We start from the raw sequence: 17,229 nt of genomic DNA, 5'->3' as shown, positions 1-17,229 counted from the left end.
CCTCAGGTGTTTTGGCCTACAACTTCCAGAAATCCCGGCCAGTCTACCAGCTGTTAGGATTTCTGGGAGTTGAAGGCCAAAACATCTAGGAACCCACAGGTTGTGCTGGCTGAACTGCTGACTTAAAGGATGGAGGCCAACAGGAACATGAGAGAAGCCTCCCAGCAGGGTGGTAATACATCCAGGTGTCCCTCGTGCAATGCCTTTGGAGATGGCCAATTCTCTCACATCAGAAGCGACTTGCAGTATGTTTGCTTCTGACATGATAAAAAAACTTTTGAATGTCAGACTCTGTTTTCAGCAATGGAAGTAAGCCAAGCACAAAGAAAGAAAGTAGGAAGAGGAGAGGGATTCTTGGATTCTTGAGATTTTCCTGATTCTTGCAGGGGGTTGGACTGGATGGCCCGTGAGGTCTTTTCCAACTCTATGATTCTATGATTCTACATTTTAAAGCATATAAAACACCAGGCTGAAAGAGGATTAATGATTGTCACTAACAAATTGGCGAGGTGGAGGGTATGAAATATGGGACAGACAATATATCAATACACACAAAACACTGGTGAATAAGAGGTTTTCTGCTGACAAAAAGCTACACATTGGGCTTTTGTAGATTTTTTTTAAAAAAAAAATTATTAGTGCATAGGACTTGACAATTTAGTTTTGTTTCAACTTAATTTTTAATTTACTGTAAAGATGGGGTGCACATTTAACTTGAACAGTTGTAAAACATACACTTATGAGTTTTATAACTTATAAAAATGCACTCAGACCTAACACTGGCCTTTCTAGTGAAATCGTTGAAGTAGCTTTAATAAATCAGTAGCTGGTTATGGCAGTATTCTAGTACAATACAATACAGTATAATGCTGCTGAGTCAAGTAATGCAACCAGGGATTCTTTTTCAAAATGTTTTCCACCTGAATGAACTTAAAAGGCATAGCTTTGGTTTTCATTTTGGTATCATGAATTATGAGCTGTCTATTGTGTTACATTTTCCCAAGCTCAGGTTAAGTCAGTTTGGTTTGAAGAATACAGGTTTTCTTTATAGTGTGATGTGGTTTTAGAAAGACTGGATATAGTTAAAAATAAAAACAAATATTTCTCAGAAGCTACAAAATATGGTTGTAATCATAATCTTATTTGTTACCCACCTTTCCTCAAAGCTCAAAGCAGGGTACAACAGGGTTAAAACAGACAGATGAAACACAAAACTATTAAAATGCAACACCAAAATACACATAACAAAGACTGACACTAACACCAGGTTAAGCCGATTTGGTTTGAAAAATCTAGTCTTTTCAAAGCCTTTGTAATTTGGTTTTGGAAAGACTGGATATGGTTAAAAATAAAAAGAATACACATTTATTAGAATCTACAGAGTATGGTCATTATCATATTTCTACTCATTTCTCCTCATGGCTTGAGGTGGGGTACCACACGATTAAAACAGACAGGTGAAACACAACACTATTACAATGCATATACCAAAATGCGTACAACAAAGACCGACACCAACACCAGTAATGCAGGTTAAAATTCACAGTTAAAAATTGACAGGGTAGGTCTGCTGAAAGTGATAGGTCTTCAATTGCGTCTTGGTACCTTTTGGCTTAGTTAAGGACACCAGGATAAAATAGTTTGTGAATGATTTTATTAAGAAATCATAGGCTGCAAGTTGGTTAGTGAGTGGAAATCTCCGCAAGATAAGTAAGATAAAAGTGAAATGAAAACAGATCTGTGCCTGGCTGCTGCTTTGTAGAAGGACATTGACCCAACTTTGTAAATTGTACTTGAGCTATAAGGTCATTTCCTTTCCTGATTAGATTTTTGAAAAAGTGACACTAATATGTCAACACGGAAATTCCTTTTCAGAGATACAGAAATCGCTTTTTTAACGTTGCAAATTACATCTTCTTGGCTAGAGGTGACACAAAAACATTTTTAATGATATTATTTAAGCATTGGTTTAAACAACTTTTCTTCTACATCTCAGTGCATTTGACACCATATCATTCTCTGAGATGAGGCAGGCAGAATGACCATTTTGAAAGGTTGTGAACTATTGAGCAAAGTCAGCTTCCAGTGATACCATAACAAACTGGCTGCAGGGCTAGCAAAAACCATAATCAGAAAAATATCTATAATTAGACCAACCAAACTGTCCCAATATATTTAGCCAGATTTTGAGTTCTCTAGGACAACATCCTCTTCACTAAGCGAACCATTAAGTGAAATAAGGTTATACACAGACCTCACAACCTCTGAGAATGCCTGCCATAGATGTAGGTGAAACATCAGGAGAAAATGCTTCTGGAACATGGCCATACAGCCCAGAAAACTCAAAGCCACCCAAGGTTTGAATAGTTTTAGTAAAGTCCTTACTAGATGGGGACTTTACTGTCTGAAGAAGTGATGATATTTGTTGATCTATGGTGCATTGATACCACTTTAACTGCCATGCCTCTATACTATAGAATTCTGGGAATTGTAGTTTTACAATATTTTTTTAACCTCTGCTAAAAATAAATTCTGGAACCTCACCAAACTACAAATTCCAGGATCCCAAAGCTATGAGCCATGACAGTTAAAGTGATGCCAGGCTACATTAATCCTACAGTGTTGATGGATTTTGAACTCCCTCCCTCCCTCCCTCTCTCTCTCTCTCTCTGTATGTGTGTATTTATGTGTATGTGTGTATGGAGATAGATAGCTCTCCAGGTGATATTTCTGTTGCCTTGGTCTATTTCCTGACAATTGTTGCACCCATGTCAATTCCTCTTCCAGCTATTCGGACAATCTCAGCAAACTGTCTGTACCCCTATTTTTGAAAAACATTGGCAATTCAAGAACATGCTTCAATCAGCTGCAATAAAGGGTACAAAAGGAATAGATGGTCTGCTTAGGAAAAGTACTATCAATATAGGGCACAAAAAGCAAAAGAAAGAGGAAAACTTGATTCTCTGATAGCAAGCATCTGTTACTTATAAAAATACAATTGTGTGTCCAGGTTGTGGAGCGCTAAGTGGAACACACTGTAACACCCTATGCACACAGAACATTTCTGTTTTTCTTCCATCAGGGGATAATTCAAAACAACACTTTATCAGCATTCATCAGCAATAAAACAATGTTTATGTGGCCTACGGTCAAGTACATGGTGTTATGATATACGTTTCCATCAGCCAGCAGTGAATTGTCCAGAAATGTACTTCTTGAAGCTATAAAACTGTTTTCTTTCCCTCAATATTGACTTAATCACTATGGAAAGCAATCAGAGGTTCATTGCATGGGTCACTTATTACATTTTGTGTTGTTCTACGGTAGAAGTGACATGGTTGATTGTGACTCATTTGAGGAAAACTTTCTCTTTCCAAAATGTGACAGTTTCATTAAGCATTATAGTAGGCTTATTAAGAAACCCAAATGACATAATATTCTATGCAACAGATATCACTGGTATCGAGGCTCCCTCTTTCTGATACATTTTTTTTGCCTTCTAAAAGAAAGCATCTCTGTTTCCCTTGCTTCGGTTTTATTTGATTTTTTTATAGTGGTGATAGAATCATAGAGTTGAATTACACCACCCAGACTGTCCAGTCCATCCCAACAGATGACATTCTATCAATTAAAATGGAAAAAATGCCAATTTAAACAATTTACAACAATTCGACATAATAGTGCATGAAATCCACAATATCTGTCCCACTTAGGCATTGGATGCTAACTGGAGACCAAGATCTCCAGAGTCCAGATGCACTGGGGGTGCATCTACACTGTAGAATGAATGCAGTTTAACACCGCTTTAAATGTCATGGCTCCATACTATGGAATCCTGGGAGGTGTAGGGAGGTGAAAGCAGCGATAGCTAAAGACCTTGTAAAAATACAATTCTCAGGTTTCCATAGCATTGAACCATAGCAGTTCAGGTGGTGCCAAATATAGTTGCACCCTGGGTGACTTTGGGCAAATCACACATTCTAAGTCCCAGTCCCTTAGGGTTGCCATGAGTTGGAAACGTCGTGAGGGCACACACAACAAGAACATCAAACCACACTGGAGCCCTACACTCATATAAAATTCAGATTATTTGCTTTGAACTGGATTATATAGAAATGTAGACTCATATAAACCATTTCAAAGCAGATAATGTGGATTATCTGCTTTAATAATCTGAATTATATGGCAGTGTGGAAGGGGCCTGTCTTGGAGATGGCCATTGCAAACGCAAGCAGAGTAAGCTCTGCTCTGATATATCTTTTGAGGATGATTATGGGGAAGGTAGAGCATTCTGGTCCATCTGTGTATCCTGCTTAATAATAATAATAATAATAATAATAATAATAATAATAATAATAATAATAATAAGTGCACTGGGTGCTGTGCCAAAAGATCACAGCTAACATTTGGAAACAATAAACATTGACAAAATTACGATCTGTCAACTGCAAAAGGCCACCTTACTGGGAAATCAGGCAAGCCCCCACCCTGGTAGCATTCAGAAAGAGCTTGAAAACCTGGCTCTTTACTCAAGCCTTTAGATAAAGATTGCTAATCCAGAAGCAATCTGTATCTGTGACCATTCTTGTACCGGTTTGCACCTTTTACCTTTGTCAACTCGATATAGACACAGGGTCTATTCCCATCCCAATTTGCACTTCCAGAATTTGCAGCACTTTATCAGTCACCTTGTGTTTACAATATTTATATGGTGCACCTTACCCAGTCTACTTTTACAATCTCTCAGTTTTAATCCATGTTTTTATTAGTTCTTGTTTTTATTGGCTAATGTTTAATTTTTTTTTTATTGTGCAAGTTGTTGTCTATTGCTGTGTTTTATACTGCTACTGTTTTTATTCGGGCATGGCCCCATGTAAGCCGCCCTGAGTCCCCTCCGGGGAGATAGAGGCGGGGTATAAAAATAAAGTTATTATTATTATTATTATCTGCACGCATCATCCGAAAATACATCACACAGTCCTAAACGCTTGGGAAGTGTTTGACTTGTGATTTTGGGATAAGAAATCTAGCATATATATCTCGTTTGCTGTGTTATACTGTGTCTTTGTGTCAATAATAGTAATAATAATAATAATGACAACAACTTTATTTATATCCCGCCACCATCTTCCAGAAGGACTTGGGGCAGTTTACAAAAGCATATACAAGTGCAATAACACATAAAAATAGAGGTAAAATTATATCACACATTAAACAATGACATCAATTAAGATAAAAACAACACATTACAAAAAGTCCAATTTTAAAATCAATAAAACACAGTAAAATTGCCATAAAATGATATATCTATATATCTGTATCTATATATCTATACACACACACACACACACACACACACACACACGAATCCTGCTAGCTTGGACTGGAACTATTCTGCCCTATAGCCCAGAATCTGATCCCAGATTAACTTCTTATCCCTTGATCTGATCTCAGATTATCTTCTTTGAACTGGATTATATGAATCTACACTGCCAGGTAATCTGGAATCAGATCCTGTGATATAGGGCAGTGTAGATCCAGCCTAGGCTGAAGAGATAGGCATGAATGGGTTTCCAGTAGCTTTGGGCACTTAAAGTAGTCCTTTAATTGAAAATGGTAAATACTAGCCCTGGTACGCCTAAGGGACTGAATAAAGGCAACAGTTAGTTGTTGACCTCTGTTCACCATTGTTTACACTTATCACCTTGCAATTGCTAATCAGGAGACAGCACTTGAGTTCCTTGGCTAACATTTGCATGTATGTTTCTGTCTAGCTTGGTCAGCTAGCCTTTTACCCTTCACAACCCACTCCAACTTGTGGACACAACACATCTCATAAGTGCTCTTTTTTGCACGCCTCCTTAGTGTACCAGATTGTTCTTATACACACAGATCCTAGAATATATTTCAAGTCTGCTGGCAGACAAATTATTCCACCAGAAAGAATTTATATTCTGATAAACTGGCACATAGATGTCTTGCGTTACAGTGTTCCTCGTGTACTGACAAGTCACAGTGGTGACATGAGGAAGATTATAGCAATACTTTAAGAATGATTCAACATGAATCATATTCATTGCTTTGTACTTAACTAACTTACAGAGCAATTGCAAATGATCATACAAAGCTAACATTCAAGAGCTCTTTGGTAGTATTTATAATCATTTAAGATAATAGAAATTGGCTGACCTTTTGACAAACTATTGACCCAACAATTTAAGACATGATAAAAACTTCTCTGTCTGGCTTTGAATAACCCTGTTGGTTTTTTAAAAATAGGGTTGCCTTTCTAGAAATGATATCAATAACCTTCCTGCTGCCCCCAAAAACCTGGAATTTTCATTGTTAAAAATTGTAAAAGTAAACTTCATAGGCAAAGGAAAGAGGTTGATGGAGAGATTAGTATGTTTCATATATTATATTAATGGATTTATAGTCAGGAAGTATTTCCTGATGTTGTGGCCCTTCTTTAATTTGCTTGACTCGCTCACAGGGGGAAAAAAATCCTTGTAAATGTGAATATACAGTATGACTTTCTTATCCACAGGGGATACATTATCAGACTTTGTGTGGATACATGAAACCAGAAATATAAGAGTCACACCGAAGAACCTAAAATGGCTAAAAAGAACATATATTTGCCAGACATGGATACATGAAACTGTGGCTCATGGATCATACTGTAATCTAGTTTCAGTTCCAACCAATTGTGTTCAGTTTTTGGTTGAGCAATGCATTTTAAGACCATATCACAAGCTACCTGCAGCTGCATGCATACCCCTGCAGTGGGACTTAGTTCTGAAAACACATGTTTTTGATTTCAGAGCAAGAGTGGGGACTCATTTGAAAAGGGAAATGGTGTTAGGAAAGAAATTTCACATAAGTTAATGTATGCTAGTTTCATATACAATAGTTTCTTATACAGACTGCTGTAATGTACTGAAGATGGGGCGGAAATTAAAGAGGACTGTGGACCCTTTGTGTATGTGTCAGGAGCAACTCAAGAAACTGCAAGTCGTTTCTGGTGTGAGAGAATTGGCCTTCTGCAAACATATTGCCCAGGGGATGCCCGGATGTTTGATGTTTTACCATCCTTGTGGGAGGCTTCTCTCATGTCCGCGCATGTGTCCTTCCATATACCTACCTAAGAATTGGGTTCTCTTGGAGGAACCATCAACTGTATCTCACTAGTGGGAGTGATACATCATGTAAGCACATGGGAAAAGCCTTCTCTACTGTAGTGTCCTGTTTATGAAATATCTTCACCCTGGAAGCCTGATTGAGACCAACACTAGCTTCTTTTGGCATTAAGTTTTTAAAAAGGCTTTAAATAAAGACTCACTTCCCCCTCTGATGTACATGGTTCCCACTCAGGGATGTAGGCGTGTCAACCAGTTCTGGATGATGTCCCCTGAAAGACCAGTGTTCATGGCTTGGGATACTCCTGGATCCGTCTCTCCAAATATCAGGCCAGGTAGATGCGATGGTCAGGGGTGCTTACTACCAGCTTCTGCTGATACACTAGCTGTGCCCTTTCTTAGAGATGGAGGACCTAAAGATGGTAATGTATACACTGGTCATTTCAAAGTAGAGCTTCTGAAATGCACTTTACATTGGGCTATCTCTATACCAAGGCAGTCCCTTGGTATATGGTTGGATTGGATTGGATTTTGAAAATTTTGACTTGTTGTGGAACCAAGGACTGGCGAGAAAGCTTCAGTGGAGATATCTTTTCCCTATGATAACTTATTCAGGAGTGAATTTCTCCTCTTAGGGGTAGATATCTTTCACTTCCTGTTGTCTCACTTCTGTTCTTAACTATGAGTCATATGTAAGTTGGATGTTTGTAATTTGAGGACCATAGTTTCTTATATAGACTGCTGTAATGCACTGTATATGAGGCTGCCCTTGAAGGCAGGGATATTTAAGGCAGATATTTAAGGGAAAGCGGGAAAACAGGCACATGCCAAGAAGAGGAAGCATGGTGGACAGGAGGGAAGACAAGGAGATAGGGGCACACTCAGGAGAATTATGACTAACCTATTTGGAGTCCTGACCCACAAGCTGTAACATAGGAGACCATCAGATAGATTGGGAAGAGTCAATAGCTCTATTCTGAGTATAAGTAATTCTGAACCGAGGGTTGAATGTCTGTGTTTCTGGATGCATTGTGGAAAAGGATAAAACATTGCAGAATGCCCAATGAAATATGATAATGACTGAATCCACACAAATGTTCTTAATTAGATCAGCTTTAATAACTGAACGAAAAAAAGTGATTACAAATACTTTCCTCACATGTGTGGGTGTAAACGCAGAAAGACATTGGAATACGTAACATATTCGGATTAGAAGTGGCTGAGAAGTGCAAACATATCCTGTGACCTTGTTATCTGCAGGAGACTGGGATCCAGTCCAGCAAATGTTATCCCTGTAGAAAAGAGGGAATGTGGCGTTGTTCATGGCTAATTTAGAAGAGTTCAACTAGAGTACAACTTGATGTCCTAACAACTAGAGTACAACTTGATGACCATACCTACCATCTAAGGAAGTTGCCAGCCTGCCTACAGTGGAGCTCTTTATATTATTATTTCAGTGCTCCTTTCTCATGTAAGCAAATGTATATTAATCTATAATTATCCATCTATAAATGCCTTTCTATTTAATAAATAGCAAGACAATCAATTAATTCCCCTTCTCACCTTGTCCCATTTATTTTCAGAGAGGAAAGAACTACCCTCCTTAACACAGTCATGCATGCATTTGGAAATCTTTATAGCACTTTTGTTGAGCAAGAATATGTCTTCAATGTTTTATTATTCTGAGTCATAGTATTATATTGCCTTCCAAAGGAATATCTAGATTCATCACTACTTTCTCACATTCTGAGTGTCCCTTTCACACTGTATTGCAAAGTACTTTGTGGAGAAATAAATTACATGTCCAACAGCCATTAGAAAGTAACATGTCACCATCAGTTAATTAGCAGTGGTATTCATTAAACAAGGGAGCGGCAGCCAATAAGGCAGCCCTTTGCTCTTTGCTGAATAGTATCCTAAAATGTGAAAGAATGCACGAAGCCACTGACCAAAGAAGAAGAAAGCCTGAAAATGAAAGCAGTATGTTTTGCACATGCCTATAGCACATGGGTGTGGATGTCCACACATAGAGTAAAAATACCTCCATATGACATTCATTTCCTTTCTTTCTTTTCCACTATAGGGCCCAGCTATTTTCACCAGCATTTGGAGTTATTTATGGAAAAAGCAAATGCAAACAAAATGAGTTCTTAGATTCTGTATTAGTCGCTCCAACACAGGCAGTGACATTTTGGAAATTAGATCTCAAATGGTCCAATGGGGTGGAATACTGGATCGGGATCAGAGTTAAAATCCCTGCTCAGCCATAGTGTAAGTGTAAGGAATAGCAGAACAGAACTTATGTGAGTATGAGTTACTACTACAAATCTGCCAAGATTGGCTCCTGCCAAGATTAAAATATTCCTTACACACATGTAACCCAGAATGTGTGTATATTTGAATATATGTCCTAGAAAGTACACAATAAACAATAATCTCAATATGTTATCAAAATATTTGCAATTACTCATCATAATTCAAAGAGCAAAAACTATTAAGTATTCCTGAACCACTTTCTCTCTAGTCTTTGAAAGAGACATCCAAACTTCCCCCACATATTGACCTCTAGGTTGTTATACTACGATTTCCACCTGGCTGACCAAAGGTGAAGGGAATGGTAGTCCAATATCTGGAAGTCACCAAGTGAGGAAAACCTGGCTTATACTTTGTGACCTGATGAGAAGGGGAGATGTATAAGGAGCGATGAAGTCTCAAGATATATAAAGAAAAGTTGAATTTCAGGAATCCAACATGTTTCAGCTGGAACATTTGTACCTAGTATTTTAAAAAATCTGTTGAATTTTTGAACTATATTACTGCATGGATACCTTTTTCAAAAGAAGTCATTCCTAATGGTATCATATAACCCCATTTAAATTATGACTTTTTGGCTCAAGATAATTTTTTTTATTTATATGTGCCTTTAATGAATTTGTTTATAATTTGGAGTGAGAAAGTGGAGGGGTGTTGAAAGCACATAGAAAGCAATGTCTAAAAGTGGAAATTTTAATTTTACATCTTGCATAATTGTGCTGCTGTAGTAGTGTTTTGTTTTGCTTTTAATCCAGTGTTTCTCCCAGGAATTCCTTCAGAAAGCCAGTGGCTCAGTCCTGATGTCTGTCAAGGGCTAATCATCATCCCTGAAAGCTCAGCAAGCCCTTCTGTTGTCAAAATAAGAGTGTTTGTAATTTACTTGTTCTTTGTTTACAGTAGACAGGATCTTCCTTCCTGCCCTCTGTCTGTGTTTTGCAGAACATATAGACAAAACCATATACCCTGTAAGAAAGCTGGCACTGTTGTGGCTATTTTGTTAGCTTTAATTCACATCCTGTTACATTCCCTTCTCTGCAATGAGTGTATATCTATATCCATGTTTATTTGTAACCCTTTCCTTCTCCTATGAGATGTGTGAACTATATATGGCCTGGGAAATCTGGCACTGAAGGTATTTTTAAACTGCCTCGTTCTCCGGTTTGCATACTAGTGTGACACAGATAAGCAACATTTGCAGAGTTTCTCATGGGAACTCAGGGATGCCCCCACATAGTTAGCTATGTGTGCTCCTCATGGTTCAATCCATCCCAACCCTCCTCAGGGAAACCCTATTCTTTCACAACTTTGGAACACGGGAATCAACGGGTTTCATCTCTGACCAAATTGGAAGTTGGAAAGTCATGCTTTGGACTGCACTTCCTAGATTCACCAGCTAGTCTAGTCATATGCAGCTGAAGGAAAGGAGAATTATTTGTTTCTGTGTGTTTTCAAGTCATATCTGATTTATGGTGACCCTAAGGAGAATCTATCATGTTTTTGTTTTTTTTTTTGACATGGGGCTGAGAATGTATAACTCACCAAAGATCACTCAGTGGGATTTCTTGGCTCAGCAGCAATTCGAACCTAGGCCATAGTCCAACACTCAAGCCACTACACACACTGGCTCTCAGGAGAATTAAAAGGTGCAAAGAAATAAACAAATTTAGGTTCCATGGTTTAATTTTTTTTTCATGTTAACAGATATAATAAATTAAAGAGATACCCTCAGGAAGCTTCCTGTATAAAGAAATGCTTGTTATTTTTATTGTTATTCAGTTTTTTGAATCGCTAGGCACCATGGCCAAAGGCCAAGTTTTATTTTTCATGTCAAGAGCAATTTGAGAAACTACAAGTCGCTTCTGGTGTGAGAGAATTGACCATCTGCAAGGACGTTTTACCATATGTGTGGGAGGTTTCTCTCATGTCCCTGCATTGGGAGCTGGAGCTGAGAGAGGGAGCTCACCCACGCTCTCCACAAGTCATATTTGAACCAGCAACCTTCAGGTCAGCAACCCAACCTTCAAGTCAGCAGTCTGCTGGCATCAGGGTTTAACCCATTGCGTCACCGAGGGGTCCAAGGCCAAGGTGACTGAAGGAATCTAGGAGCTGCACTCCAAAAAAGTTAATTTTCTAGATTGTGCTGTCATGTACCATCTTGTGAGAAGGTGAAGGATTTTTTTTTACTTTATCTAGCTACATTTTATGATCTCAGTTAACCTTTCATATACAATATATGAAGTTGAAACTCCATTCAGAAAAGGGGCTGTTATATCTAATGTATTGATAGCAAATAAAATATAAAGTGATTATTATATTACCTTGTTTAGTAGACTTAGAATACAGCAGCATTCCTCAACTGGACATTCTCTGTGTGTTGTGGAGTAAAAATCTTATTGCTGCCAGTCATTTGTCATACTGACATTATAACTACCTGGTTGAGAATGGTAGCTTTAGCTCAATACACTTCTGGAAATCATCAAGTTGTAGAAAGTTGATTTAATCTGTTCCTAAATCTCACATCAATATGTTTCCATTTCGTGTGTAGAAAGCATCTGCTGGAAACACCCATACTCAAGAGCATTTTAAAACTTTTCTGTGAGACGTGGAAGGGAACTCCTATGTAGTTTGTATTTATTTATTTATTTATTTATTTTCAACATTTACTGTATATACTTGATTATAAGCCTAGTTTTTCAGCCCTTTTTTTAAGACTAAAAAACCCCCCTCGGCTTATACTCGGGTGAGGGTCCTAGTTGGCTTATATTTGGGTCAGTTTATACTCAAGAATGTATGGTACATTTATTATTTTTCTCTATTATTATTGTTATTATTACATTTATTATTTTTCTCTATTATTGTTGCTACTATTACATTTATTTTACTCTATTTTTATTATTATTAATACATTTATTATTTCACTCTGATCTTATTATTATTATTGCATTTATTATTTTACTCTATTATTATTAAAAGGATACATAAGCACATTTACATTGAAGAAAATGAGAATAATGATTTGATCAGAGTTGGACAGTCTTAACTTAAATTTGAGCTTTATTTAAATATTCAAAAACATTTAACCTACTGATGCCTGAATTAATGTAATTTTATTGGTATCTATTTTTATTTCTGAAATTTACCACCCTCGGCTTATACTGGAGTCAATGTTTTCCCAGGGTTTTTTGTAGTAAAATTAGGTGCCTCGGCTTATATTTGGGTCGGCTTATACTCGTGTATATACGGTATATCCCGCCCTTCTCACTCGTAGGGACTCAGGGCAGTGTACATAATTGGCAACAATTCGATGCCTATACACATTTAAAACATAGTAATGAATAAAATCCAATTACAACACTTAAAACAATATAAAAATATAAAACATATAGTTAAAGTCCATTCATCCAATATCCTCGTACTGTGGCCATAAGTCAGTCCAGGTCGTCTTTATCATTTAATCATCGAAAGCCTGGGCACATAGTCATATTTTCAGGGCTTTTCTAAAACTCAGAAGGGTTGGGGCTTGTCGTATATCTCTGGGGAGGGTGTTCCACAGCTGGGGAGCCGCCACCGAAAAGGCCCTGTCCCTCGTTCCCGCCAGCCGTGCTTGCAAGGCAGGTGGGACCGAGAGCAGGACCTCACCAGAAGACCTTAGGGATCTTCCTGGCTCATAGGAGGAGATACATTCGGACAAGTAAATTGGATTATCATAAGAATCTTCTTCCTGCTCAACAGATTTTAACATACGAGAATGTGTTCTGAAAGTAATAGTCCAACATACTAAGCAGAGATAATAACACTCCTCTTTGTATTTGACAATGTCTAATATTTTAAAAATCTGAACAAAAGCAAAATTATCATATATACTAATGTATAAGTCTACTTCATGTATAAATCAAAGCAGGTGTGTGTGGGTGTGTGTGTGGGTGTGATATGATAAGAGGGAATGTTGAGGGTCATTCCAAGAAGTGGGGAAAGCAGCAAGGCTGCCTCACAGGAACCACTTCTGGCTGCCAGCACTATTTCTCTACCCAGGCCTTTCCAAAAACCAGAAGCAGTGCCATGACGGAGAGCGTAGATGGGTTCGGTGCTTCTTTTAGGTCCTTCATAAGCAGATTGAACTCTTGCCTTTTGCCAATCTATTCAGAAATGGGTTTTTAAAATAAGAGTTAAGGTACCATACTCACATTGACCAGTGGATAAGTCGACCCAGGTTTTTGGGGTTGATTTTTTGATGAAACGTTCTAGACTTATGCATGAATATACAGGGTAAGAACTTAATTAGATTAAGTGTTTTGTCCAATGCTTATTAAAAAGCAGATTGTATACTTCTCTGTACTCATGATTGGAAAGGATTTTATAGATCAGCTTGCAAATAATTTGTTCACACATGCTGGTTCAGGACTGCGAGTATGTATGAAGACCGGCTCTTCTTTTGAACTGCCCTTCTATAGTTGTTAATTATCTTTCTCTTACACATGTCTTTGGTCTGTGGAACAACTACTGCTGAAGTTTCTCCCCTAAGGGCTACCCTTTTAGCTAAAGTGCTATTTGGCTACTTCAGATTTAAGAGGGATCTTCGCCTTGCATACCATTTAGTGCTGATGCGAAAAAGGTACCTAGCTGAGACTGCTTAAAACACATGTGGATTTATTTAATTTTTTATTTGTTTACTATTGCTATACTACCAAAGAACAAAATTTGTCTGGGTAGTTTACAAATAGGGATGGCCATTGTTCCTTGACATTTGCAGCTGGAGAATGACCGTTAATACGACACAGGAATTGTGCTTTATTTTTGAACTTCCTAGCGTTTGATATTCTATTTTTAAAGTAATCTTTTCCGCCTCTTTTTAGAGGATTTAAAGGACAATCTCTCGACCAGTAGATACAGCTGATGCTGCATTGGGGTTCCTATGACAGCAAGTGGTGTCTAGCAAGCATTGCCCTCCTCCCAGCTGCTCCTGCTTGCTTGTAGTGCCCTTAAGGAACCGGTGGGAGCCTGTCCATCAGCATCAATGGGGGGAAATGGTGTCACACCTCAAAGGTTCTTGCCTGCGCTCCCATGTCAGCCCATTGTGCGAGGCTTGCCTCTCAGACAGCGGGGTCCCCTCTTCCTGTTTGTTCTGTGAACAGAGGAAGGCCAGGGGCTGGCGAACGTGACAAATGAATGAAGCAAAGGAGGAGGACTCTGGGAGCTGAATCACTGTTGAACAACATGACTGGAGATAAATGACTTCCTGGGCCAATGATGAGACAACAACAGTGAGCAGGAAGAGTGGCAACGTTCTCCTACAGGAAAGAGAAAGCATTTATAACCCGAGTCTTCTTTTACCAAAATAGATGGCGGGGAAATAAATTGTGTTTGGGTAGAACTTTAGAAGTCATTTATAGGTCATCACATCAGCTGTTCTAACCTCTGAGTTCAGCCTTCAAGGAAATTGGAAGACTTGGGATGTAAATTATCATCAATTGATGTAGTCAGCCTGTGTGTGTGTATTCCGCTCTACCAGATAATGTTTGTTACTGTAAGAGCTAGCAATCATTTTCAATTTGGTGACAAATAAGATAAAATAATAATATTTTTGAAGATTAAATCTCATAATATGAAAAATTAAATAACTTATTTTTTAAAATGCATTTCATATTATAAGAAATGGGCTATATGTTGTGTTCCTGCTAGCTTTTGTCTTATTTTATTGATCTGTAGCTTGCCCCTGCACAAAAGGACAAAGGATTCATGTTCTTTTTCAAATGTACCCCTCCGCTCACTAATTTCCAGGGTAGATTGAAACTAGATTCAGTTCTCTCTTTGATGAAATATATATGGGTCTTAGGGAGTTACTCAGGTCTGCTAGATGCTGGAATGCTCTTTGATTTTTATACATTGTTTCTGATCAAATCAAATGACTCAGAAAAAAATTCAAAGAACACATTGTACAATGCTGCTATTCTGCATGGCAGATGTATAGACCTAGTGTGGTTAACTCCACCAGTCAATATTTACATTATGCAGTGACAATATATGATTGTGGTCATATTTGAAGAAGGAATCAAGCAGAAAAGTAGGAAGAGCCAAAGTATGGCAAGCAAAATGCTCCTATCTGCCCACCTCCATATATGAGTTTCTTCTACTCCTGCAAAATAAGAAAGAAGCAACATATGAAAATTGAGCCTGGAGGCCGTCTTGGAAGGAGCAATCTGACTGTGATGCCTTCTGTTCAGTTATAAGCATTTAGTGTCGAATTATATGCCTTATTTTTTCCAGGTGACTCCTGCCAATTTGTGCCTTTGGGCCCCATGTCCAGGTCTGGAAAATGCCATAAAGACTTTTGAAAAGGAATCAGACAAAAGCAATTCTCATACATAAAACTATTACGGGAACTGTTCTTGTCCAGTGTTGGCTGCAAAGGGGGAAACTACACCAAGAAGACATTTGTGAGAAATTTTAGGGGAAAAATCTATTTATGTAAAAGAAGCTACTGTTACATTCACAATCAACTTTCCAACATACTGTGGAAAATGTAGCGAAGTTTAGTGGTCAAGACTGCATTTTTCTGGAAGAAGGTAACAGTGTTTTCCTAATCTGTGGTCATATATTTTGCTTTCATTTTTCAAAGTCTCTTTTGAGAAGATACTGGAGTTGAAAGTGTCAGCTTCAAGGTGGTTTTTGGTCCACTGCTAAAACCACATTAAGCAAGCATAAAATTTCTATTCTGCTTTATCTCTCTAAAACGAGACCCAAAGTGACTAACACTAAAAAAAATCACAGTATACAATTTAAAACTAAAAAACATACTAACATGAAAATAGGATTAACAATTGGAAGCATTAAAATAAACACTTAAACCAATTAAAACTATTAAAACCCATTAACATATCTAAAACACCTAAAAAGTTTGTTTTAGGAGATTTTTTGCAGTTTGCCACCATCATTTAGCAGTAACATCAGAATACCCCTTACATTTTAAGCATTTTTCCCAGTTTAACGCTGAATTTTAGCAGTGCTATGGTGTGTGTGAACATGTATGGTACCCACAGCTGGTCCCATGGGTTGAAAATGGTACCTAGAATCACTACAATTGCTCACTCGTGTTTTAAAAGATTTAACTAAAGAACGTCCATCCCACATTGGTTTTGACAAGAAAAAATGATGGTACAGTACTTGAATATGAGCTCAGGTCTGCAATTGCTTCCATATCAGATACTTCTCTGCCTGTGCAAGATTTTAAACAGCAAAAGAGCTGGCAAAAGGAAAGGCAAGGGATTTTACCTTTGCTGTGATTCAAGTTAAAAAATTGTGGAACTCAATGGTTAAAGCCCTCTGACATGCTATGAATATTGTTTACTTTTTAAAGAAACCTGTGTATGCCAGGGCTGATCATACAACAAATGTTGCATCCAGTTTGACTTTGTGACTCGTCTGGAAGTGAAGTCTAAGGCGCCTTCCACGCAGCTGGACAAAATCTCACATTTTCTGCTTTGAACTGGAATATACCCTGTTTCCCCCAAAATAAGACCTACCCCAAAAATAATACCTACCATTATTTTTCAGCAATTTTGAGGATGCTCAAAATATATTTCAAAAATTATTTCAAAAATAAGCCCTAGATATATTTAATTTAAAAGGTCAATTTGGAAAAATAAGACTGCCCCTGAAAACAAGCCCTAATGCATCTTTTGGAGCAAAAAATAATATGACCCTGTCTCATTTTGGGGAAAACAGAGTATGGCAGTGTGGACTCAGATAACCCAGTTCTAAGCAGATATTGTGGGATTTT

This window comes from Anolis carolinensis, chromosome 1 (assembly GCF_035594765.1).
Source record: "Anolis carolinensis isolate JA03-04 chromosome 1, rAnoCar3.1.pri, whole genome shotgun sequence".
Taxonomy (NCBI): Eukaryota; Metazoa; Chordata; class Lepidosauria; order Squamata; family Dactyloidae; genus Anolis; species Anolis carolinensis.
Note: the sequence above shows the minus strand (reverse complement) of the source record.